Below are 27,357 nucleotides of genomic sequence, written 5' to 3' on the forward strand. Positions count from 1 at the left end.
AAAACATACCGTACTTGTTTCTAATGCTGCTGTTTTGTTTAACATGCATGCTTCATGTTTTGTACTTTATGTCTGACTGGAAAGATAAAAATACACTTATTTAGTTAGGTATTTGATATTTTAACGGAACAAATATTAATAAAAGGCTAGGGACGGCTTATCAAAGCTTTTTTCACTTTGTTTGAACAGGACCTGTGCATATGTTGTTTATTGAAGACAAAACTCAGTTAAGACTGGATACATGATATCTAATGTGACAATAAGACATTGTGCTCTGATAGCTATGATTGTTATAAGAACTGACATATTTTGAAGCCAATTAGGAAAAAAGAAATTTCAATTTATATACATCTGGATTGCACAGGGCATTGAAGAGCAATTCTATCAAATAAAACCCACTTTGTTTTTATCTGTAACAATGATTTCTGTGCAGATGCAGCAGTTCCTAGCCTTAGCTAAAAGTCAACAATTAACTTCAGGCTTATTTTATTTATTTTCCAAATTTACATAGCCGTCTACCTCACAAAAAAGTGACCTGGAATTCTTCTTGGAAGCTTGGAATATAAGGCTATTCCGATGAACAGGACTTCCAGGTTATCTATCTTTTCCTGTGATCAAATCTGCCTGATGATCAGATTCTACCAAAAGAAAATGCCAAGAATTCTGGCATTAACTGGGTCATTTATTTGCTCAGATTAGCTCTTCTCCACACTCCAAGTAATCCTCTCCTAGCAGTGCTTAACAGATCTCCATTCTTGAGTTTTCCATCTTTTATCTGTTTATTGGCACTACCTAGTCTACACACGGTGAAAATAAGCCAGAGGACTACTCTCTGGAGGCAAAACAGAGGTTTTTTGTTCAGAAATGATATAACGTTTTCTAAGATTATATGGAGCATGAGTAAATACAACTCCAGTACAGGTAGTCCTTACAACAGGTCATTTGGTGACTGTCACAAAGTTAAAACAGCACTGAAAAAGTGACTTATGACTGTTTTTCACATTTACGACTGTTGCGGCATCCCCATGATCACGTGATCAAAGTTCGGATGCTCGGCAACCAATTCATATGACGGTGGCAGTGTCCTGGGATCATGGGATCCCCTTTTGCAACCTTTTGACAAGCAAAGTTAATGGGGAAGCCAGATTCACTTAACAACTGAATCTCAAACTTAACAACTGCAGTGATTCACATAACTGCAGTGAGAAAGGTTGTAAAATAGGGCAAAACTCACTTAACAAATGTCTCACTTAGCAACATAAAATCTGGGCTCAATTGTAGTCATAAGTCCAGGACTACCTGTAGATCGCTCAAATCTACCACCAAACAATAAACTTTGCAGTTCTTATACCTAAGAAATTTCTTTTTTTAACCAATAGGTGGACCCAAAGCACAAAAGAGGTAAAGAAATTAAGATTAATTAAGAGAGGAATTAATTAGCCTAAATCCAAAGTATTGAGGAGAGGCCCTCTCCCTTCTTCTCTCACTTATTCAGTTTAGCTCTTTTTCAACAATTCAAATTTTATTGAAGAAATAGTACTGTAGGAACAGATAACGTGGGATGCTTTCATTTAGTGGAGCTGAACTACTTATTTATGGAATTATTGTTGACTATATGGTTGAGAGTTATCCATGGTTTTGTTTTTTTCAAGCCCTCTGAAATCTTTTTCCTTTCCTTTCCCCCCCTTTTAGTCTGTAAAGCTATTAACTGCCTTTCTTCTCTTTCCCCACTCTAAGTTCTCTTAGCTTTCTATCCCCCATTCTTTATAAGGAAGTCCCCTTCAGTTACTTTAGTAAAATGCAAAGAATCTGCCACTCCACAACGTTGCTTGCAGAAAAAAATAGAGGAAGATGAGGGCTATCATTTACAGCATGATGGAAGGAGGAAGCCCAGGTGGGAGAAGAAGGACCATCACTTCAAGAATAATTTGAGGAAAGAATAAATGAAGGGAGGAAGCCTCCATCAAAAGGTACAGATAGTTCTCCATTACCAACAGTTCATTTAGTGACTGTTCAAAGTTACAACAGCACTGAAAAAAAGTGACTTATCTCCATTTTTCACAAGGAATCTTGGAGGTCTTCTAGTCCAACCTCTGCCCAAGCAGGAAATCACAGTAGCATTCCCATGATCGCATGATCAAAATTCAAATGCTTGACAGTTGACTCATATTTATGACGGTTGCGGTGTCCCAGGATCATGTGATTACCTTTTGTGATCTTCTGACAAGCAAAGTCAATGGGGAAACCAGATTCACTTAACAACCGTGTGACTAACTTAACAACTGCACAAGTTGTAGAATGGGCTAAACTCATTTAACAACTCCTCACTTAGCAACAGAAATTTTGGGCTCAATTGTGGTTGTAAGTAGAGGATTACCTGTATGCCTAAAAATTATTATCTTTAAATAAATGGGGAAGAATCAGAATTCAGTAAAGGTATTGCAAAAAGTCTGAAAGAAAGGAAAGGGATGTGAAGGACAGGAATGAAAAGTTAGACAAATGAACTGAAGGAAGACTAAGCACAATGGACCTAGTAAGAATGAAAAAGGGGAAGATGGTTGAGGAAACTACTTGAGTGCAAAAGAGAGCAATGACATACACAGAATCGTTCAAAAAGAATCTGGACAAAAGTGAAACATGGCAGCAGATCTAAAGGGTTGCAAATAGGGTAGCTTGATTGCAAGAGTTAACTGATAACTCCACCCTAGGCTAGGTTGCTTTTCTGAAAAAGGCAATAAAAAACAACAACTTTCTTCTTGAGTTTGCACTTGAATTCTGTAGTAGATAGATCTCAATGGAGGTGAAGGCAGCGTATCAATCCTTTTTACAACTTTTCACTTTCACTTTTTTCAGCAAATCACTTCATTTTGAGGTTTCCTCTTTTGAACTCAAAATAGCTTGACTTCATGTTACACCTAAATAATATCACACAAATCTCAGAATTGTTGCTCTATAGCTAGTTCTTTAACCATGTTCTGGGTCTGGCAGCTGAGTCTATTTCCAGCTCAACCACAGTTCAACAGGATTTGCACTAGACCCAGTTTCCAAACATGTATCTTCAATGGAGAACAGTTTTTTTTCTCTTTTGTAGCTCCAAAGGCCAAATATCATATCAAGAATGTGGATAAAGAATGGGTGCGGGCTTTTGTGTCCACATATTGGTTAATTGAAGATTACACTAGAGCAGTGGTTCTCAACCTTTTTAATGCCGCGACCCCCAACCGGTCGTAAGTCGAGGACTACTCAACCAGTCGTTAAGTCGAGGACTACTCAACTGGTGCAGCACCGTTTGCAGAATGGGACTTTTGGCGGGCTCAGCAGGACAGAGACAGCGTGGACAATTCCTATTGGCTTTTGAAAGCCAATAGAATTAGACTCTATTCAAGAGAGTCTATTCTATTGGCTTTCAAAAGCCAATAGAATAAAAGGGAGTAGCACAGCTAAGGAAAAGGGGAAAAAATGGCAGACTGCATTGTTTGGCGACCCCCGTGAAATGGTCGTTCGACCCCAAATGGGGTCCCGACCCACAGGTTGAGAACCACTGCACTAGAGCAGGGGTGTCAAACTGCCGGCCCACGGATCGGATGCATCATGGCAAAACTGCACCCACCCCATTGCCGGCAATGGAAAAAAAGTCATGATACGTCACGACACATCACATGACGTTGCAAGTTTGACACCCTGCACTAGAGGATATATTCATGACTTCATTGGGTATTCTGTACACTTTGAGGTTCATGTCAATTAAGACAGTTGTGAGTCCGCCTCAAACTATTTCGAAAGACATAAGGAACAAGAACAGTGGAAGTGCCTGTAGCAAATGAGTGGTTTCTTTGATTTTGCCTTAGCATGTGCATGAACCTATGCATTGTGGTTTATAAACTATTGTTTATGGTTTAGCTGTTGTATTTCTTCCTTGGGGATTATGCAGAGGAGTTAGTTCCTCTCAAGTTTCCTAGTTCATCCATTGTACTTGATTGCTCAGTAAACATTTTGAATATTCCCTTCTCCCCATAATATTGTATTGTTGTTGTTGTTAATTGCCATGTGTCTGACCCATCGCAACCCCATGGACAACGTTCCTCCAGGTCTTCCTGTCCTCTACCATCTTCTGGAGTCCATTTAAGCTCATGCCTACTGCTTCAGTGACTCCATCCAGCCACCTCATTCTCTGTCATCCCATTCTTCTATTGCCTCAATCTTTCCCAGCATTAGGCCCTTCTCCAGTGAGTCCTTCCTTCTCATTATGTGGCCAAAGTATTTTAGTTTCAACTTCAGGATCTGGCCTTCTAAAGAGCAGTTGGGGTTGATCTCTTCTAGGACTGATTGGTTTGAATGCCTCGCAGTCCAAGGGACTCGCAGGAGTCTTCTCCAGCACCATAGTTCAAAGGCCTCAATTCTTTGTCGCTCAGCCTTTTTTATGGTCCAACTTTCACATCCATACAGTGCAACTGAGAAAACCATGGCCTTGACTCTACATACTTTTGTTGGCAGGGTGATGTCGCTGCTTTTTAGTATGTTATCTAGATTTGCCATAGCTTTCCTCCCCAGGAGTAAGCGTCTTTTAATTTCTTGGCTGCAGTCCCAATCTGAGGTGACCTTGGAGCCCAGGAAAATAAAATCTGTCACTACCTCCATTTCTTCCCCATCTATTTGCCAGGAATTGAGAGGGCTGGATGCCATAATTTTGGTTTTCTTAATGTTGAGTTTCAAGCCAACTTTTGCATTCTCCTTCTTCACACGCATCAAGAGGCTCTTTAGTTCCTCTTCACTTTCTGCCATTAGAGTGGTATCATCTGCATATCTTAGGTTGTTGATATTTCTCCCGGCAATCTTAATTTATTTATTTATGAGACTTATATACCGCTTTAAGTGCAAGCACTCTCTAAGTGGTGTACACCAGTAAGCAATGTATATATATATTTACATTGCCCCCAACAATCTGGGTCCTCATTTTACCTACCCCGGAAGGATGGAAGGCTGAGTCAACCTTGAGCCGATGAGATTTGAACCGCTGACCTGCTGAACACAGTCAGCTAAAGTGGCCTGCAGTACTGCACTCTAACTGCTGCGCCACCTCGGCTCATAATTCCCACTTTTGATTCATCTAGCCCTGCCATTCACATGATGTGCTCTGCATATAAGTTAAATAGGCAGGGCGACAGTATACAGCCTTGCCGGACTCCTTTCCCAATTTTGAACCAATCAGTGGTTCCGTGTCCAGTTCTCACTGTTGCTTCTTGACCCGCATATAGGTTTCTCAAGAGACAAATAAGATGGTCTGGTATTCCCATCTCTTTAAGAACTTGCCACAATTTGTTGTGATGCACACAATCAAAGGCTTTAGCATAGTCAATGAAGCAGAAGTAGATGTTTTTCTGGAACTCCCTAGCTTTCTCCATGATCCAGCGTATGTTGGCAATTTGATCTCTAGTTCCTCTGCCTCTTCGAAATCCTCCCTGTACTTCTGGTAGTTCTCGATCCACATACTGCTGGAGTCTAGCTTGTAGGATTTTAAGTATAACTTTACTAGCATGTGAAATGAGTGCAATGGTGCGATAGTTTGAACATTCTTTGGCATTGCCTTTCTTTGGAATTGGAATGTAAACTGACCTTTTCCAATCCTGTGGCCACTGTTGAGTTTTCCAAATTTGCTGGCAAATTGAGTGTAGCACTTTTACTGCATCATCTTTTAAGATTTTGAATAGCTCAGCTGGAATACTGTCACCTCCACTAGCTTTGTTGCTGCTCAGATTTCCTAAGACCCATTTCACTTCACATTCTAGGATATCTGGGTCGAGGTCAGTGACCACCCCATCGTGGTTATCTGGGACATTAAGCTCATTCTTGTATAGTTCTTCTGTGTAGTTTTGCCATCTCTTCTTAATCTCTTCTGCCTCTGTTAGGTGTCTGCCATTTTGGTCCTTTATCATGCCCATCTTTGCATGAAACGTTTCCTTCATATCTCCAATTTTTTTGAAGAGATCTCTGGTCCTCCCTATTCTCTTGTTTTCTTCTATGTCTTTGCAGTGTTCATTTAAGAAGGCATTCTTATCTCTTCTAGCTACTCTCTGGAATTCTGCATTCAATTGGGTGTATCTTTCTCTTTCTCCCTTGCCTTTCGCTTCCCTTCTTTTATCAGCTATATGCAAAGCTTCCTCAGACAGCTATTTTGCTTTCTTGTATTTCTTTTTCTTTGGGATGGTTTTAGTTGCTACCTCTTGTACAATTTTGTGAACCTCCGTCCATAGTTCTTCAGGTACTCTGTCTATCAGATCTAATTCCTTAAATCTATTTGTCACCTCTATTGTATATTCCTCAGGAATATGATTTAGTTCATACCTGAGTGGCCTAGTGCTTTTCCCTACTTTCTTCAATTAAAGCCTAAATTTTGCAATGAGAAGCTCATGATCTGAGCCACAGTCAGCTCCTGATCTTGTTTTTACTGACTGTATAGAGCTTCTCCATCTTTGGCTGCAGAGCACATAAGTCAATCTGATTTCTGTGGTGACCGTCTGGTTATGTCCATGTGTAGAGCCGTCTCTTGGGTTGTTGGAAAAGAGTATTTGTTATGACCATCGTATTCTCTTGACAAAATTCTATTAGCCTGTGCCCGGCTTCATTTTGTACCCCAAGGCCAAACTTGCCTGTTATTCCAGTTATCTTTTGGCTTCCTACTTTAACATTCCAATCCCCCATGATGATAAGGACATCATTTTTTGGTGTTAATTCTATAAGGTGCTGTAGGGCTTCATAGAACCGGTCAATTTCATCCTCTTCAGCACCAGTGGTTGGGGCATAGATTTGGACTGCAGTGATATTGAATGGTTTGCCTTGGATTCGAACTGAGATCATTCTGTCATTTTGGGGATTGTATCACAGTATTGCTTTTCCTATTCTTTTATTGACTATGAAGGCTACTCCATTTCTTCTGAGGGATTCTTGCCCGCAGTAGTATACCTGATGGTCATCTGAGTTAAATTTACCCATTCCTGTCCATTTTAGTTCGCTGATTTATTTATTTATTTATTTATGAGACTTATATACCGCTTTAAGTGCAAGCACTCTCTAAGCGGTGTACACCAGTAAGCGATGTATATATATATTTACATTGCCCCCAACAATCTGGGTCCTCATTTTACCTACCCCGGAAGGATGGAAGGCTGAGTCAACCTTGAGCCAGTGAGATTTGAACCACTGACCTGCTGAACACAGTCAGCTAAGATGATTCCTAAGATATCGATGTTCAGTCTTGTCATCTCTTGTTAGACTATGTCTAGCTTGCCTTGATTCATGGATCTTACATTCTAGGTTCCTATGGAGAAAAGATCTTTACAGCATCTTTACTTTTAACTTTAAAAAAAACAGTAAACCACCCATGGAGGAAATGAAACTGTAATAATTATAAAAATAATAATCTAGCCAGATGAACTCATCTATGCTTTGTGCACCATGGAAATCTGCATTTAAATGAATCAGCATTTTAGGCTTCAGGATTCATAAAAAAGTATTATCAGAGAATAAATGACAGAGTCTAGGAATTGCATGTTTATTTGATTAAATTAATGAAGTGAGGTCGTAAATATAACTTCCCTCTGGTCCCCTGCAAACAAATCCTCTTCATCTAAATAATGTTACAATAAACATTACTTTTTATAAACACATCTTAAGTTCTCTCTATATTTAGAAAATGGACACAAAACAAGAAAGTACCGTACTTTAAAATATTTTGCACTTCACAATCAAACTTTATTTCATTTCAACCTTTATGAGAGAATTTGGATGCTGAAAAGAGAAAGAAAGAAAGAAAAAGTCTTTTCATTGTAAAATAAATATAATTAATGAAAGAAGCAAAGTCCCCTAAAAGTTTAGCGTTTCGCTTTGTTCATGGGAAAAAGTTAAGTGCATGCATAACTTTTCCATTTACTTAATGGGATTTAAAGGTGTTACTTCTGGCTAGAATGTATCTGTAGCTAAACACAAGATAAATAAACTGCTTAAAGATCTCCCCTTGGAGTATTTATCCAAAAGCTCAAACTCCCTAGGAATGTTTCAGAAGCTGTTGACTTAAGAGTTTTTGTGAATTAACAGTGCTGTTTATAAAGGACTTGAATTCCATGCTGTTTCAACCATGTACTTTTAGGCCCTTCCCAGATGTTTTGAAAACAAACCTGGTTTTTCCTTTAAGCGTTATTTGGATTGGCATCCTCTGTTGGCCCAACTCATATGGCTTTTAGAAGCTGCCGTGCAGAAATTAAATAAGTTCTGCTTTCTCAACTGCTTTTTCCCCAGCCCAGGAAAACCTTCTTTCACTTAATTCTTGCATGCCAAGTTACCTTGAAGAGCACTGGATAAACAATCAGTTTTGATGTTTAAAATTATTTTCTTAAAAAAAGGAAACATCACGAGTATTAAGTAGGTAAGATAGTGTAATAGTATGCTTTGACTGCAGGATCAACCAAAGGGAAGAAATGCTTTATTTTAAAAAACAGCATTTTTAAGAAATAGGAGGGGAAGTATTTTCTCATTCATAAAATATCTACTCAGAACTCTCACTGAGTTCAATAGGGGGATTGAATAAATAGGACTAAATAGGATTTCTCAGTGGAAGATAATGGGTGGACTTCTAAATAGAGTACTGCAATTTTCACCATGTGTCATCTTTGGCATACTGCCCCAGCCCACCCCGGAAATCAGGGCTTCATTTCACTGACCTTGGAAGGATGGAAGGCTGAGTCTATCTCAAGCCCCCTGTGGATCAAACTCCAGGCTGCAGGCAGAGTTAGCCTGCAATACTGCATTCTAACCACTGCACCACTAGGCTCCTATACATACAGCTCTATAGGGCTAAGACCAATACAATTTTGAGCACCACCTTGTCCTTCAGCTATAGGAACTGAAAAGGTGGAGAACAGGCAACCCAGCTGGCAAATCCAAATCAGTCCTAAAACAGAACATTCAATCCTACATAGCTGTTTTCTTTGCAGTAATTCATCTTTGTAATTGTGAATTATTCCCCTCTCTTGGTTATGTGGGTGGATGAAGGGGTGCAAAAATAGAGGAAGCAATTCCTAAAGTGGCACCCTCCAAATATGATGGCATTTCAGATCCCAAAGGAGTTGTATTCCCAAGCCATCTGAATGGCAAGAGATTGGGGAAGGTTGAGTTGAGACTAGCAACAAAAGAAAACCAGGTGAACACAGACTGTTGATGAATGACACAGACTGTTGATGAATGATGAAACAGATTGGATTGCTTGATGGCAGTCTTTGGGATAAAGGTATTATTTGTCAAAAGACAAAGGAGCAATATTTAGTAAACAAATAATAGAAAAACCTACATTTACATGCAGCAGTGGAAAACAAAGGTCCAGCTAAATGAGAAATGAGGCGGCAGGAATGCCATTCTTTGTCTCTTAATAAAAATGCTTTTCCAACCAGAGCGATGGCAACTGAAGGAAGGGGAATGGTGGGATAGGGAAAAAGATAGGCAAGTAACAGAGAAAAAATGTGCCCTGTCAGTTGTTTCAACCTGGTTTTGCTCCTTGATAGCTTCTATTTACAAAAACAAAGGGAAAGAATTCACAAAACAGTAAGACTGAAAACACAGATTTTAAAACTTGCACCAGTCCAGGAATACAAGGACAGGCTAAGCCATCAAGAAGCTTTGGACAAGGAGACTTTTTTACTGAGAAATGTTCTTGTTAAAACGCGGACATCAAATCTTATCACCACTTGAATATGCACTTGGATTATCTTGGGCTCAGGTTTAGATGTTGAAAAATTCCATTTTCAACCTTGAGGAAAAAGTAGGTATACAAGTAGTTTCTAAATTAAAATATCTAGGGATAGTTATTTCAGCACATTGCTCATCAATTAAAGAAGATAACTATGGCAAATTGGTAAAGAATATAAAAGTAGATTTAGACCGCTGGAAAAATTTACAACTCTCATTTCTCAGGAGAATTGCAGCAGTGAAGATGAACATTCTACCCAAAATGATATTCCTGTTTCAGAACATTCCAATTCAATTAGACAAGAAATTTTTCAAGGAGTTGAATAAATGAACTTTAGAATGTGTGTGGTTAGGAAAGAAGGCAAGAATAAAATTAAAGGTGTTACAGGATGCCAAAGAGAGAGGAGGTTTAGGTTTCCCAGATTGGGAGCTATATTACCAAGCAGCGGCCCTGATGGGGATTAGAGACTGGATAACTTTAGAAAATAAAAGATGTCTACATTTAGAGAGTTACGATCTCCAGCAGAGTTGGCATGCTCATATATGGACAGGGCAAAGTAGAAACCACCAGTATTTTTTGAGACATAAGGTTCGGCAAGAATAAAAAGCTGGAATATAGTCAAACGTCAACACTATACAAAGATCCCAGCTTGGTTATCACCATTAGAGGCAGTCACATATCCCAATCTGTATAGGAAAGACAAGACTATTATATATAAAGACATCTTGACAGAAGAAGGTCACTTAAAACAAAAACAAGAATTAAGACAACAAGGAATAGCCCTGGAATGGTGGTATCCCAAGATACATGAAGGATAAGCAAGAATGGGGTTATTAACAGACAAGACACAGGGTTAGATAAAATATTGCTAGGCCTGGAGAAAAAACAAATTAAGAATATTTACAAATACTTGTTGGAATATAAGCTATATGAGGAGCAGGTTAAAAAAACAATGGTGACATGGGCAATGGATTTAGGATATAATATAAATATGGATCAATGGCAGCAAGTATGGGAATGAAATAACAAAATTACACTGGCGACATCATATAAAGAAAACCTGTATAAGATGGTTTACAGATGGCATTTGCCCCCGGCCAGATTAGCCAAAATGTATAACGGATACTCACCTATGTGCTGGAAGTGCAAAAAAGAAAAGGGCACATTTTTTTATGTATGGTGGACATGTAGAGAAGCACAGGTGTACTGGCTTATGGTCTGGGAATGGATAAAAGAAATGACTAGGCAAAGCATCCAATATAAACCTGAGACATTACTATTAGGAATATTAGGAAAAAACGTAAATAAAGGTGACACATATCTAATCATACACATGGTAACGGCGACAAGGATACTATTTGCTCAAAAGTGGAAAGCAATGGAAGCACCGAGTGGAGAAGCACTAATAAAGAAAATTATGTCTTGCCCAGAACTAGACAAGATAACTAAAAGATTAAAAAATGAGGAAGAAAAAGAATTTTATCGAATATGGAATAAATTCTATAAATGGAGGGAAAAAAGAATGGGGTCAATAACAAAAATATAAGTAGAGGCGGATACTAGGAATGTACAGTTGTATATAGATATATCATATGTAGTTAATGTATAATATGGACTGACAAGACGTAGATGTATGTCAAAGACGATTTACCATGCTCAATGTTTTTAATCTTTTTTTCTTTCTTTGTATTCAATAAAAAAAGAAAAAGAAACATTCCATTTTCTTTCACAGTTTTATAGAATATGCTGTGTAATTAAAAGCCCTTTGGGGAAGCTAATTTGCCCAATCAAGGAGGTTCTCTATCACTTGTAATCCTTAGGTCTAGCCTGCTAGTCACAAATTATCTTGTGGCCAAATCTACCTTCCTTACTACATAATAGCAATTAAAGGCTCCCATCCAGTTATGCCATTATGTCAATGGGATTATCCTGAAACATTTGGGGGTATAGTACTTGGATTCAGGTCCCTAAGCTTAATGGTCAATTTACTGGATGCTAAGCAATCTCCAGGGAATGTATTTCACAGCCTGGAGTGAGTTTCTCCTGCAGATCATCAGGTACATACAGGTTTAGGATTTGAACACACCAATCTTTAACCATGCTTTCCCGCCCCCCCCCCAAACTAGCAACTAGCACAAGCCATTGCATCCAGTTATATAAAGGATGAATTTCCAATTACTGCTTCATTTTACATCAAATGCCCTGAGATGGGTAAGATCCATCTTAGGGCACACAGAGACACAGACAAACTGTATGCCATCCCTCAAATTTTGGCTCCTGGGATCTGCAGCCCAGCCCTAGCTGCACTTCTCCAGATAGTCCTCGGTGACAAATCATCCACAATAGGCTTCCATTCTATTGCTGGGGGACAGTCAGTTTCTATAGTGGTTAAGGCATCAGGCTAGAAACCAGGAGATCCTGAGTTCTAGTCCGACCTTTGGCACAAAACCAGCTGGGTGACCTTGAACTAGTCATTTTCTCTCAGCCCTAAGAAGCAGGCAATGCAAGCCACTTCCCAAATCTTGCCAAAATATTGCAGGGACCAATCCAGCCAGTCAACACTGACGCGAACACACACATACTTCCCCCTAAATTCCACACACTCCTATTTTGATCAGTTGACTTCGAGTTGACTCTCTCTACATCTGCTCTGCGGGCACCTTAAAGCTCTACTTTCCCATGGGTAAGACTAAAACTATAAGAATACCGTCTTAGTTTTTCCTTCTTAGTAACCCAACACCTTTCTACAGGAGATCAGTTCATAAAAGGTTCGGAGCTGCAGACTAAATAACTCCCGTCGCTATCAAGGCACGAAAAGGACATCTAAGGGCAGCAGCGTCGCTGCGCCTTCACTGAGCTTTAGGGAGCATGCGTCAGGGCTACGCACATGCTCCTTGCTCCAGCGTCCTGGTTAGCGTGTGTGCGGCTGGACCAGGAAGGGTAAAAAAAAAGGGGGGGGGAATGAATACCTCGCGGGCGGAATGGAGGGGGGGGGGGAGAGAGAGTTGAGCTTGGACCAGCGGTGGCGCGCGCGTGAGGATGTGTTCGCTGCGGGCCCGCTGGATGCCATTGGCTCCTCGGTTGGTGCGTAAAGCTTTGCCTCCCGGGAGCCGAAGTCCCTTCCGCGGGACAAACTTGCTAGCCGCCCTCCCGGGCCGCTCTTCCCTAAGGGGCTCCGAGTGGCGGCCGCACCATGGCCGTGCGAGACGAGAGGGCGGGCGGGCAGCGAAAGGCTGTGCCCCAGTTTGTGTCCAATCAGAGAATGAATTGCGTGCACCGAGCAGGGCAGCAATGCGTAAACAACAAGCTCTGGGAAAGTCCTCCGCCCCCCTCCCCCCTGCACCGCTCCCTCCACTCCGCGGCGCGAGCCTTCCTCCTCGCAGACTCTCGACGTTCTCCTCCTCCTCCCTCGCTCACTCGCTCGCTCCTTCCCCCTCCCCGGCGGAACTCCTGTCAGCTGAACGGCAGCTTCCAGCGCACCTCTCGCTCCCCGGCATCATCCAGCACTCCGGTGCTGCGTCCGCGGGCTCCGCTCTCGGGGGCGTTCGGGGGAAGGTAAGGGCCGTCTGCCCCGGCTCTTCTCCCGCGCCTTCACTCTCTTCTGCCAACCCTGGAGGAAAGTTGAGGAAAGGGGAGGGGGGAAGAATGAAGGCGTCGGGCGAAGGGTTGGCGGCAGAGGCGAAGGGGGAACGGCTCCCCTGTCAGAACAAGTTGAGGGAAGCAGCGGCTCTGCTCCGGCCACTTCGCGCCTGGGAGCACCCGGGCAGCCGCGGACACTCGTCCGCCGCGGTTCCCAAGGACGGGCAAAGAGAGTTAACTTCTTTTTTGTTTGCCCCCCTTCTTCTCCTGTCCTCCCACCAACCCCGCTTAATTCGGAGCCGCTCCCAAGCGCGCGCGGGCTGAGAGAAGCGGCTCGGCCGGGCTGACATTTCCCAACGGTGTGTGTGGGGGGAGGTGACGGCTGGGGGGAAACCCGAAGAGACACTTTGGCTTTAACCTCAGCAAAGGGGAACCGAGGGCGGCCAAGCAAATCCACCCCGGCCGTGCGGGCAAGGGCGGCCAGGAGCTGCTGCGTCGCTTCTATTCCGGATTTTTCTAGCCCAGCCGGCGTCACTCGGTTTTTTTTCCAAAAGAGCGAAGGGTGGCTGGTCCGGAGGAGCATCTGCTCCTCTCGGTGCCCGAAGGCGGCTTTGCTTGCTGGCTTCCTCTTTTCATTTGCTGGGAGCCCGTATTATGTAAGGTGTCACAGGAGGAGGAACGGTGCAAGTTGTGACTGGGGCGAAGAGAGAGCCGGATACACCTCTCCCTCCCTCTCCCTCTCGGGTGCGATGTTTCTGGCCCTGTTCAGCCGGAGGAAAGCTCTTGCACACGCGCAGTCAAAATCTCAAAAGTGAAACTGAAGAGCCGACCGTGCACCTGACCTGGCAGGTGCCTGAGTCCAAAGGGACGTTTTTAAAAAAGATTTTGGGGATGGAAACGACGCCTATTGACTGGAGTGTATCGCCTGTCTTGTTGGGCACGTGTTGGGTTTTCTACGGGGGGGGGGTTCTTTCGTCATGAAGGAAAATAGAAGTAATCGATATTTGGAGCCGTGGGTGGAGTTAAAAGAACTCAGGGGCGTATCGAATCCCGCCGATTCTGGGTAAAAGGATTTGTGGATTGGAACCCACGTGTGTTTTGCTTGTTAATTTGGCCTGAAAAGGATGACTGAATGGATGAATCATCAGTTCCCTGGAATAGTGACTCACTTCTGCTACACGCGTCCGCGAGCATGCATGCTTTAGATTAGGGGTGGTGCTTTTGCGATCTCAGATCGAAGTAGGCAGGGTTGTTATCGTAGTGCAGAAGAGAAACAAAAATAAAAACTACTTTTCGGTGTCCATTCCAACAAATTTCATTTAGAGCCGAACTAAACTTTTGAGCTTTTGTATTTTGTCTTGGCATGTTAAATTATCTTAAATATATGACTAAATGAGGAGTATCTTGTGTCAAGATGACATTCGTGTAGTCTGCAATTAGTAGAAGCTTTGAATTTTATTTAAGAACATAGGGATTTTTTTGTGCCTTAAGGAAAAGGAGAGAGATATGAAATGATGAAATGTAGATTTATTTCTCTAACATATTACATATTCCCTTTGATTTCCTTTACAGAAGTTAACTTTGCTTTCATGAATTTTAAGACATTGTGGCATTTGAGCTTGTTGAAATTATGTAATATACATTTAATTTAAATACAAAGCAACAGCTAGCAATGTCTCTTCATCAAGTTCTGTTGTCCTGCTCTTTTAGAAGAGATTCTTAATAAAAAAAAAATATAGTATGGAGATGCCACCATACTAAACATAGTAATATGGACCACAGCAGAACATGATAGAATAGCCAGTTTTTATGCTAGATTATTCAGGGTTTTGAAACATTTATAGTATGAGAATATGCAATCATTTAAGGTTCTTTAAAACAGGTTTCTTGATTTTCATGACTGCAGTGTACTTCCATGCAAGTAAAACAAACAGAATCATTTCTTCATTTATTGTTTTGTTCAGATCCTTAATGTTGAAATCATTGGCAATAAACCAGTGTGGTTTAATGGACAGATGTTTGAACTAACCCGATCAGCTGTGTTGATGGATTCATCTCAATTAAATTTAAGTTACAATTACAATCCTAAACGTAGTGCTATTGGAGTAAATCACCCTGAATTCAGTGAAATTTAGCTGCACAGCCATTTCCATATTATTGATTTATAGTATCTTATAGCATTATCTAGTTATTGCTGCAGGAATCTAAAGCCTGCCTTCATTTATAATATATCACCACAGCATTGGCCCACTATAGAACAGTATAAATCATTGGTGTGGAAATAGCCTAAATAAACATACACTGAATCACATGTTAAGCCCCACTGAGATTTCTGAGGAAAGTTAGTCAGAAATAGCTAAGTCAGCACTAATTTTAGTAGAGTACTGAGTTTAATTTGCTTTAGATTGCTGCTCTGAATATAGCTACTAGGAAATATGAGCTACAGAACTTAATAGGGTTTGTTTTTTTGCATAGTGGTGTAGGTCTGCTGTGATGTAGTTCAATTTTTGATAAACATTTGATGGCCAAGCCACAATTAATACTATAGGACTGAGAACTGCAAAGTATGCATGAACATTTATATAGCTATAGCAACATTTTGAGTGGGGATTTTTGGGTACATTCCTTTTAAATTATGATAGAATGTTTCCCACTTCAAAATAGCAGAAAACGGTGCAATTGGTGTTCAGCAAAGATCCAGGAGCTGCAGAATGGCTAAAAAGATGAACAGCAATATGTATATGAATCCAGCATGCCTTTCCCTTTCATTGAACAAAGTAAGAAAAAGTAAGGAGTAGTGGGCAAAATAAACTGAAGGCAAAAGATCAGTAGAAATTTAACTTGAATTTAATTTCTACTGGTACAATTTATTAAACTTTATCATGACTTTCTAACCTTACAAATTATCCTTGCTTCAACAGTATTCATATATTGTATCATATGTTGCCTTTTCTCTTTAAATTTCTTGCCTATCTTTATGAGGAGACCTGAAAACTTCATCCTTGTACAAAACTGGTTAAAGTATCAGCTCTGTCTAATAGATTCATATCTTACTCAGAACCTATAAGAACATCTGACATACAATATCTAATGAGTTTTGTGATTTAGAAAACATTTATGCAACATACTAATTTTTTTCTGTAATTACAACAATGTCTTTTTTTATCCATGCTTATCCTCACTATAGGCTAAAGTGTTGGTAGATGTTTATAGACTCGGTGTTACTGTGACGTTGAACTACAGTAACTAATTTGCATATGCGTAGCTTTCTTAGCTTCTGAACTAATGATCAGGATGTTACTTTCTGTCATTTGCCGAGGAAGTTGTAGCCCAGAAGTTCACAGAAATATAAGTAGCAGTTGTTGTTGTTGTTGTTAATTGCGAAGTCGTGTCTGACCCATCGCGACCCCATGGACAACGTTCCTCCAGGTCTTCCTGTCCTCTACCCTTTTCTGGAGTCCATTTAAGTTCACACCTAGTGCTTCAGTGACTCCATCCAGCCATCTCATTCTCTGTCGTCCCGTTCTTCTATAGCCCTCAATCTTTCCCAGCATTAGGCCCTTTTCCAGGGAGTCCTTCCTTCTCATTAGGTGGCCCAAGTATTTGAGTTTCAACTTCAGGATCTGGCCTTCTAAAGAGCAGTCAGGGTTGATCTCTTCTAGGACTGACCGGTTTGAACGCCTTGCAGTCCAAGGGACTCGCAGGAGTCTTCTCCAGCACCATAGTTCAAAGGCCTCAATTCTTTGGCGCTCAGCCTTTCTTATGGCCCAACTTTCACAGCCATACATTGCAACTGGGAAAACCATGGCCTGCACTATACGCACTTTTGTTGGCAGGGTGATGTCTCTGCTTTTTAGTATGCTGTCTAGATTTGCCATAGCTTTCCTCCCCAGGAGCAAGCGTCTTTTAATTTCTTGGCTGCAGTCCCCATCTGAGGTGATCTTGGAGCCCAGAAAAATAAAATCTGTCACTACCTCCATTTCTTCCCCATCTATTTGCCAGGAATTGAGAGGGCCGGATGCCATGATTTTGGTTTTCTTAATGTTGAGTTTCAAGCCAACTTTTGCACTCTCCTTCTTCACCCGCATCAAGAGGCTCTTTAGTTCCCCTTCACTTTCTGCCATTAGAGTGGTATCATCTGCATATCTTAGGTTGTTGATATTTCTCCCGGCAATCTTAATTCCAACTTTTGATTCATCTAGCTCTGCCTTTCTCATGATGTGCTCTGCATATAAGTTAAATAGGCAGGGCGACAGTATACAGCCTTGCCGGACTCCTTTTCCAATTTTGAACCAATCAGTGGTTCCGTGTCCAGTTCTCACTGTTGCTTCTTGACCCGCATATAGGTTTCTCAAGAGACAAATGAGATGGTCTGGTACTCCCATCTCTTTAAGAACTTGCCACAATTTGTTGTGATCCACACAATCAAAGGCTTTTGCATAGTCAATGAAGCAGAAGTAGATGTTTTTCTGGAACTCCCTAGCTTTCTCCATGATCCAGCGTATGTTGGCAATTTGATCTCTAGTTCCTCTGCCTCTTCGAAATCCTGCCTGTACTTCTGGTAGTTCTCGATCCACATACTGCTGGAGTCTAGCTTGTAGGATTTTAAGCATAACTTTACTAGCATGTGAAATGAGTGCAATGGTGCGATAGTTTGAACATTCTTTGGCATTGCCTTTCTTTGGAATTGGAATGTAAACTGACCTTTTCCAATCCTGTGGCCACTGTTGAGTTTTCCAAATTTGCTGGCAAATTGAGTGTAGCACTTTTACTGCATCGTCTTTTAAGATTTTGAATAGCTCAGCTGGAATACTGTCACCTCCACTAGCTTTGTTGTTGCTCAGATTTTCTAAGGCCCATTTCACTTCACATTCTAGGATGTCTGGTTCGAGGTCAGTGACCATCTCATTGTGGTTATCTGGGATGTTAAGCTCATTCTTGTATAGTTCTTCTGTGTAGTTTTGCCATCTCTTCTTAATCTCTTCTGCCTCTGTTAGGTCTCTGCCATTTTGGTCCTTTATCATGCCCATCTTTGCATGAAACATTTCCTTCATATCTCCAATTTTCTTGAAGAGATCTCTGGTCCTCCCTATTCTCTTGTTTTCTTCTATTTCTTTGCACTGTTCATTTAAGAAGGCATTCTTATCTCTTCTAGCTACTCTCTGGAATTCTGCATTCAATTGGGTGTATCTTTCTCTTTCTCCCTTGGCTTTCGCTTCCCTTCTTTCCTCAGCTATTTGAAAGCTTCCTCAGACAGTCATTTTGCTTTCTTGCATTTCTTTTTCTTTGGGATGGTTTTAGTTGCTACCTCTTGTACAATGTTGCGAACTTCCATCCATAGTTCTTCAGGCACTCTGTCTATCAGATCCAGTTCCTTAAATCTATTTGTCACCTCTACTGTATATTCATCAGGAATATGATTTAGTTCATACCTGAGTGGCCTAGTGCTTTTCCCTACTTTTTTCAATTTAAGCCTAAATTTTGCAACGAGAAGCTCATGATCTGAGCCACAGTCAGCTCCTGGTCTTGTTTTTACTGACTGTATAGAGCTTCTCCATCTTTGGCTGCAGAGCACATAGTCAATCTGATTTCTATGTTGACCGTCTGGTGATGTCCATGTGTAGAGCCGTCTCTTGGGTTGTTGGAAAAGAGTGTTTGTTATGACCATCGTATTCTCTTGACAAAATTCTATTAGCCTGTGCCCTGCTTCATTTTGTACTCCAAGGCCAAACTTGCCTGTTATTCCGGTTATCTTTTGGCTTCCTACCTTAGCATTCCAATCCCCCATGATGATAAGGACATCATTTTTTGGTGTTAATTCTATAAGGTGCTGTAGGGCTTCATAGAACCGGTCAATTTCATCCTCTTCAGCACCAGTGGTTGGGGCATAGATTTGGACTACTGTGATATTGAATGGTTTGCCTTGGATTCGAATTGAGATCATTCTGTCATTTTGGGGATTGTATCCCAGTATTGCTTTTCCTATTCTTTTATTGACTATGAAGGCTACTCCATTTCTTCTGAGGGATTCTTGCCCACAGTAGTATACCTGATGGTCATCTGAGTTAAATTCACCCATTCCTGTCCATTTTAGTTCGCTGATTCCTAAGATGTCGATGTTCAGTCTTGTCATCTCTTTTTTGACTACGTCTAGCTTGCCTTGATTCATGGATCTTACATTCCAGGTTCCTATGGAGAAAAAATCTTTACAGCATCGGACTTTCCTTTCACCACCAGATATATCCACAGCTGAGCGTCCTTTCGGCTTTGGCCCAGTCGCTTCATTCTTTCTGGCGCTACTAGTACTAGCCCTCTGCTCTTCCCCAGTAGCATATTGGACACCTTCCACCTGAGGGGCTCATCTTCCAGCGTCATATCTTTTTTCCTTTTAGTACTGTCCATGGGGTTTTCATGGCAAAGATACTGGAGTGGTTTGCCATTTCCTTCTCCAGTGGATCACATTTTGTCAGAACTCTCTGCTATAACCTGTCCGTCTTGGGTGGCCCTGCACGGCATAGCTTATAGCTTCATTGAGTTACGCAAGCCCCTTCGCCACGACAAGGCAGTAATCCATAAAGGGGTAGCAGTAGTTGGTTCTAATAGGCTTACATACAAATTCCTCATGTGAAAATATTACTAAATATGAAAAACTTTGAAAACTTCCATCTGAGTTACATATTGGGTTTTTTTTGGTCTTTTTAATTAAATATATTTATTATTGCAATTTATATTTCATTAATTCTGAAAAGTTCTAAATGGTTTATAAACAATACAAATAATACAAAATAAAATAGCTAGATAAAAATTCACCAACCAATAATATTAAATCTTCCTATCCATTAAGACACCAAGGAAAATAGTCATGATAACAATTTGCCTGCTGGAAGAAGAGGACATAGTATATTTATCAATCTTCAGAGGCTTTCCTGAATACCAGCAATTGGTGGGATTTTTCATTATCCTATGAGAGTGAGAATGCCTGGAGGGTTACCCTTATGGGAAAAAAAGTTCTATGAAAAGAAACAGTATTTGGTTATACGAACCAGAAAAGCATTAATCAAGCAAGAGGATAGACGTTGGGTGAAATATATAAGGAATCATTTACGTGCAGGAAAAGAGGAAGCTATAAAATGAATTGGGGAGAGAACTGAGTGGAAAAGAATGTCCACCCATGAGCTGTGAGCAGAATGAAAAAGGTTTGTAGAATATTTTGCTAGCACTGTATGGCAAAGACAAAAGGAAATTGAGATAAAGGGTACAATGTTCAGAGAAACATGACAAAATTGGGGGGAAACTAGAGTGTACTAAAGCATAGAGACAAGAAAGCCTCAGGAAAAGTCCTTATCCCTTGGTAGGTATTCCATCAAGAGAAGTTGACTTTTAAGTATTGCCAAAGTTTGTTCCTATAAATGATCGTTTTCAATTTATAGGAGTAACAAAATACAAACCATTGACTCTGAATGGTTTCTGGAACTTTCTGTTCCTAGCTCATCAAAATTTCAGTCCTAACGTTATGTTTTATATTTCATGCAATTTTAAATTATTGTATGCCATAATAATTTAGTGCTTATTTTTTTTGTTATAATAGTTTCAGAATTTTTTGGGACTTTGGGTGTTTGTAAGAGGAGGAATATTTCTTCTTCTTACAGACAGAAAAGGGGTTTCTTTTTTCTTTTTGTTTCCTTTTTTTGGTCTTTTGGATTTTTTTAAGAAGGAGGAAAACCTTTTAAAATGGCTTCTAAGCGTCAAGCGACCTCTGCTGTGCCTAAGGTGGCTTCTTCTCCGGCAATATTACCAGCGCAACAACCTAAATCCAGATCACCACCACCCTCTCTGCCTGTACCACCACTTACGGTAAAAGACCTTCAGGATGTTATGGGAAATGTTGTATGTCAAATTAGAGGAGAAATGAAGGAGCTTTTAGTAGAGAGAAATAACATCTTGAGGGAGGATATAGTTTTGGCTTTAAAAGAACTTGCTTCTGTTGTTGAAAAGCTGGATTCTCGTATTGAGGATGTTGCAGACAAAGTGGATTCATTGGAGGATAGGGTTGAAAGTGTGGAAAAAACGGTGGAAACTTCACAGGATGAAATTGTTATGTCTCAGTACAGACAGATGGAGTTCGCTTTAAGAATCAGGGGTTTGAGGGAAAATATGCAAGAAAATCTGAGAGAGGTGGTAGCAAATGATATTGCTGTGATTTTGGAGAGGGATCCAGAGGAGATACTCAGAAAAATTGAAAAATATTTAGAGTCAATTCCTGGATTGCAAAGCAGAGAAACTTGCCAAGAGATGTGGTGATTTATTTTGGAAAAAGATCTTTACGCAATGAAATTATACAAGCATTTTACAATAAGAGATTCCAGATTGCTGCTCAGGATGTTATAATTTTAAAGGAGATTCCATCTAAAATTTTAAGAAGAAGAAAGGATTTTGCTTTTTTATCAGATGAACTTAAAAAGCGACAGATGCCATTCAGATGGGATATTCCAATTGGAATTGTGGTGAGTCACGCGGGGACATGTTGTAGACTTAATACTGTTTCTAAGGCAAGAGAGTTTTATATCTCAGTCCTGGGAGCGCGCTCATCACCATCTATAATGTTTAAAGCTTTGGAAGTGAAGGAGGGAGAGCAGTTGGCTGAAGATGCTGTATCAATGAAAGTTGGAAAATTACAGGCTGAGTTGTTACAGCAGTCTGAGATGAAAGAACAGAGAATGAGCCGAGCAGCGCATAGACGAAAAGAAAAGGAGCAACAGAAGAAGGAAACTAAAGAAGTTACACAAGAATTTGCTTCTGAGCCTGTGGGAGGAGCAAGACTTAAGAGATCTTCGTTTGTTCAATCTTCGATGGTAGATCTTCAAGCAATCTTGTCTAGGCTAATAGATGGAGGAGATGGCAAAGCTCCTGACCTTAATTCTCCATTGAAAAGGAAGAAAATATTTCATTATTTGAAGCAATATAATAATGACATTGTTTGTTTGCAGGAAACCCATATTATTTCAAAGGATCAAAAATATTTGATTAATGCTCGATTGGGTTCTCATTTTGTATCATCTGCTCCTGGGAAAAAAGGGGGTGTTGTTATTTATGTTAAGAAAAATTTATCAGCTGTATTAATAGATTCTGATCCTCAAGGGAGATATGTTATGATTGAAGTGGGAATGTATGGTAAGAAATTGCTTATAGTGGGTTTGTATGCTCCTAATCAACAACAAGAACAGTTCTATAGGTTTTTACACCAAAAATTGATTTCATTGGATTATAGATCTGTTATTCTGATTGGGGATTGGAATGGAGTTTTGGATACACATAGAGATAAGAAAGGATTTTCTACTTCTTCTAAGCAAGCCAAACTACCTAAGGCTTTTTTTGACTTGAAAGAGGATTTGGAACTGAGAGATTTCTGGCGGGAACGTAATATGGAAGAGAGAGACTTCACTTTTTTTCTGACAGACATCAATCGTTTTCAAGAATTGACTTTTTTTTATTACAACGGATTTATATTTCAGGGTAAAAAATGTAAAGATTTTTCCAAGGACATTGACAGATCATAGTCCTGTATGGATGGAATTGGTTGCTGAGAAAGAGGAGAGAAGATCTTGGAGGTTGAATGAAAATTTATTTAGGCAAGAGGCGAATGTTCAGAAACTTAAAGAGTATTTAAAGGAATATTTTAATTTAAATATGTATAAGGGAACCTCAATGGCAATGGTTTGGGATACTAGTAAGGCTTATATGCGTGGAGTTCTGATTCAAATGAACAAGGCTTATAGGCAAAAACAGACACAAAAGCGTAAGGAATTGGAAGATGAGATTAAAATAAAAGAAAAAGCATTAATTTTGAATCCTTTGGATAAGAATGTAAAGGCTTCTATAAATATGCTTAAAACACAGCTGATCAGGCTGCAACTAATTTACTTTATATGAAACATAATACATTTTGTAATGCAAATAAGCCAGGGAGATGGTTGGCTTATCAATTAAGGAAAAAACAGAAGTCGAGAATTATAGATAAAATAAATTATATTGGAAAAGTGGTTTTTCAGAAAGAATTGATTAAAAAATCTTTTTTAGATTTTTGTACAAAATTATATATGGGTAAGAAGGTACAGAGTTCAGATATAGATAAATATTTACAAGATGCTCATTTTCCTAAGTTATCAGATGATCAAAGAGATGTGATTAATGGATTTATCACTGCACAGGAAATTATTATGGCAATTAAACAATTAAAAGTTGGTAAAGCACCTGGTATTGATGGATTGACATCAATTTATTATAAGACTTTAAGTGATGAGATGATAGAGCCCTTAAAGGAACTTTTTAATAATATATTATTGGGTTTAGAGACTCCCCCGTCTTGGGGAAGGGCTTTTATATCTCTGATTCCAAAAGAGGATCAAGATCTTACTTTACCAAAAAATTACAGACCCATATCTCTTTTGAATGTAGATTATAAAATTTTTTCAAAAATTTTAGCTAATAGACTTATGACTGTATTGAATCAAGTGATATATACTGATCAAACAGGTTTTATAACTGGGAGATATATGAAGAATAAGATGTAATTATTAATTTAATAGAATATTTGGATAAAAACAATCAGATTTCTGCAGGATTGATTTTTTTTAGATGCTGAGAAAGCCTTTGGCCAGTTAAATTGACAATTTATGTTAAGGTTGGTTGAAGAGATGAATTTTGGAGATAAAATTTTGCAAGCTCTTCGAGGTATTTACCAAAGACAATCGGCACAACTTATAATTAATGGAGGTTTATCTGAGGTTTTTCAAATTGGAAAGGGTACAAGACAGGGTTGTCCACTGTCTCCTTTGTTGTTTGTTTTAACGTTGGAAATTTTGTTGATTAAAATTCGTGAATCATCTAAAATAAAGGGAATAATGATTGATAAGAATGATTATAAATTAAGAGCTTTTGCAGATGATTTGGTTGTTACTTTGTCTCAACCAACTTATTCTGCATTGGCGTTGTTACAGTTGATAAATCAATTTGGACAAGTTTCCGGTTTTAAAGTCAATAATAATAAAACTAAAATACTACCTAAAAATATGACTAATTTGGATAAGGAGACGTTGGTTAAATTGACGGGTTTTGAAGTTGTAAAAAAGGTCAAATATCTGGGGGTTTATATAACTGCTTCGAATGTAAAATTGTATAAAAATAATTATGAAATGTTATGGTCTAAAATACAGAAGGATTTGAATGATTGGAAAAAATTGCAACTATCTTTGTTAGGGAGAATTGCTGCAGTTAAAATGGATGTTCTGCCAAAATTCCTCTTTTTGTTTCAAATGATACCTATTCTAAAGAAAGAGGCAAATTTAGAAGAATGGCAGAAGGGTATCAATAAATTCATTTGGGCGGGGAAAAAACCAAGAGTAAAGCTTAAAATTATACAAGATGTTCGAGAGAGAGGTGGACTCAAGGTGCCGAATCTGAAATTGTATTATGATGCGGTGGTTTTAACATTGATTAGTGATTGGATTAATTTAACAAATTTAAATATACTTTTTTTTGGAGGGATGGGATTTATTATATGGATGGCATACGTATTTAATTTATAATAAAAAGGTGGATAGGGTTTTTAAGTCCCATATCTTAAGAATTTCTTTATTGCGAGTTTGGAAGAAATATTATAGATCAGATTCTAGAATACCGTTGTGGGGAATTCCAGGGCATGCAATAGAAGGGATAAGGAAAGGAGTGAAAATGGAGAGTATTTCTTATAAACAATTGCTTAATTGGGATGGGAATAATTGGCAATTAAAATCTATGGACGAATTAGCGCAAAAAAATATTAATTATTCTTGGTTTCAGTATAGGCAATTATTAGAAAGGTGGAGAATAGATCAAAAAGTGGGTTTTATTAGGGAGGATGTGAATTTGATGAAACAAATTAAAGATCAAAGTCAAACTCATATAAAAAGAGTTTATAGTGTTTTAGTGGAACTGGATTCAGAAACAGAATTAGTTAAAGATTATATGGTTAAATGGGCTCAAAATTTTGATGAGCCGATTTTATTAGATACATGGGAGATAATCTGGGTGAGGAATGTCAAATTTACTCAAGCTCAAAATCTACGAGAAAATTTTTATAAAATGTTTTATAGGTGGCACCTTGATCCACAAAAGATGTCTCGTATGTATTCAAATGTGCAGCCTAAATGTTGGAGATGTGGTTGTTTGGACGCAATGTATTATCATATTTGGTGGTCATGTAGAAATATAAAGGCTTTTTGGATTAAGATTTGGTGAAACATTCAGAAGATTTTTAATAGAAGGATAAAATTTACACCACAATTGTTTTTGTTAGATATTATTGTTGATTGTGATGATAAAGAAATTATTCTAATGTTGAATTTAATTATAGTGGCAAGGTTACTGACTGGGCAATATTGGAAGAAGGACTCTTTGCCTACTTTAGAAGAATGGTTTCTTAAAATTTCTTATTTATCCGAAATGGCAAAAATTTTGGCTTATCTGAAAGATCAATCGCAAGAGAAATATATTTTGGTGTGGAAAAGATGGGTGAATTTTATACAGAATAAATATGAGATTAGAAAGTATTATTTAGCTTTTGAATAATCTATGTTTAAGGGTAATGGTTAGAAACTTTGCTTTTATGTATTGGAGTTAAAGTATTTAAAATTTTGTTTTTTGGATGTATGTATAATTGTTTGATGTTCATTTAAGTTGTATGTTTGACCCAAGATTCTTAATTATTTTTCTGTATGATACTTCTTTGTACATATATGTACTGTGCATATCTTAATCATACAACACTTATTTGTCTTTTCTTCAAAGTTAAAGCTTCCCAATTATTGTAGCCTTCATATCAGAGTCGCTGAAGCTGTTTGATCATTTTGAATGATTTTTTCTGCCTTTTTTTTAGCTCTTCAATGTTTTTAAGATATAATGATCAGAACTGTTCGCAGTTTTAAAAGTACAGCTATAATCACTCCAGAAAGTGTTTTTTCTTGTCTCTAAGGCATTATTGTACTGTGTCTTTACATCCTTGGATACATCATACTACAAAATAAAAGAATATAGTTATTTCAGTGTTCTGCAGAGCATACTGGTTTATATAGGAGAAAATACAAGTCTTAAATATAGGAGTGTTTAAAATGCATAGGGTATGACAGCTTTTATAAGATTTCTATGCTGAACAAAACAAGTTTGAATTATAAATGGGTCCCATTTTAGAAGGAGAAGCAAAAAGTTGGAAATCAGTGTGTTAGTCCTGTTGACTTACATCTTTGTATGCCATTGTCACTTTTGCTGTAATAAATACGTCATTGCAAATCCCCCCCCCCGGGCAGTCATCCCAGAAGTTGACTGAAAGAATGACATTTTTCAAGAAAAAAGTGTCTCTCTTTTCCATTACAACTGCTGGTCATTAATATACAGTATATGAATTGATTTGTTAAAATTGAGAAGTACTTGTAATTTCTGTATCACATTTCTCTTAAAACATTTTACTATTACCTTGTAAAGGCTTAGTTTCAATTCCTGCTGTACTTCATAACTGTACAGAAAAAAAGATCACAAAAAAGCTGCACGTATAATAAACTCAAGAACATGTCTAGACACCATTTTAAGACAAACCAAAGAATGAAATGGAAATGGAAAGGATACAGAGTAGAGAATGGAATCAGTCAGGATAAGGCAGAACTAATGATTCTAGTAACTCCAGGTTGCTGACCAGCATCCCCTTCCATACAGGTTCCTTCAGTTTTCTCCACAGATTAACCCTATGACAGGTCTCAAATTGTACCGTTTTAAAAATGTATTTAAAATGGAACCATACATAGCAATGCCATTTATCTATTAGTGAAAAACATTAAAAAAATAAGAGAACCTATCTCTTTTTTATACTTAAGGGGATGGGAATGAAAACATTTTGTGGGGAGAAGTTTCTTGTTGGCTATTGCTGGATTTGTGACAAAATATTCAAGATGTAATAAAAAAAACAAATACAGCTTGGATTTGTTCTAGAATCTGGATGGATAGAAATTCAATAT

The 27,357-nt window shown here is 38.9% G+C and overlaps 1 protein-coding gene across 5 annotated transcripts in view; it reads left to right on the forward strand.

The window, feature by feature from the left end:
• The first annotated feature begins 12,608 nt into the window (after nt 1-12,608).
• PCGF5 (polycomb group ring finger 5) overlaps nt 12,609-27,357 on the forward strand; it is a 47,619-nt gene continuing 32,870 nt past the window's right edge. For 2 of the 5 annotated variants that reach the window (XR_005555875.1, XM_039335986.1), the window contains exon 1: nt 13,055-13,291. The gene's annotated coding sequence lies outside the window, so the exon portion shown is untranslated. Of the gene's footprint in view, nt 12,677-13,052; nt 13,292-27,357 lie in introns of those variants that run through there. The other 3 variants (XM_039335984.1, XM_039335987.1, XM_039335983.1) reach the window with 3 other exon arrangements.

Source organism: Crotalus tigris, unplaced genomic scaffold (genome assembly GCF_016545835.1).
Source record: "Crotalus tigris isolate CLP2741 ecotype Arizona unplaced genomic scaffold, ASM1654583v1 scf7180000017663.5292952, whole genome shotgun sequence".
In the NCBI taxonomy this organism is placed as follows: Eukaryota; Metazoa; Chordata; class Lepidosauria; order Squamata; family Viperidae; genus Crotalus; species Crotalus tigris.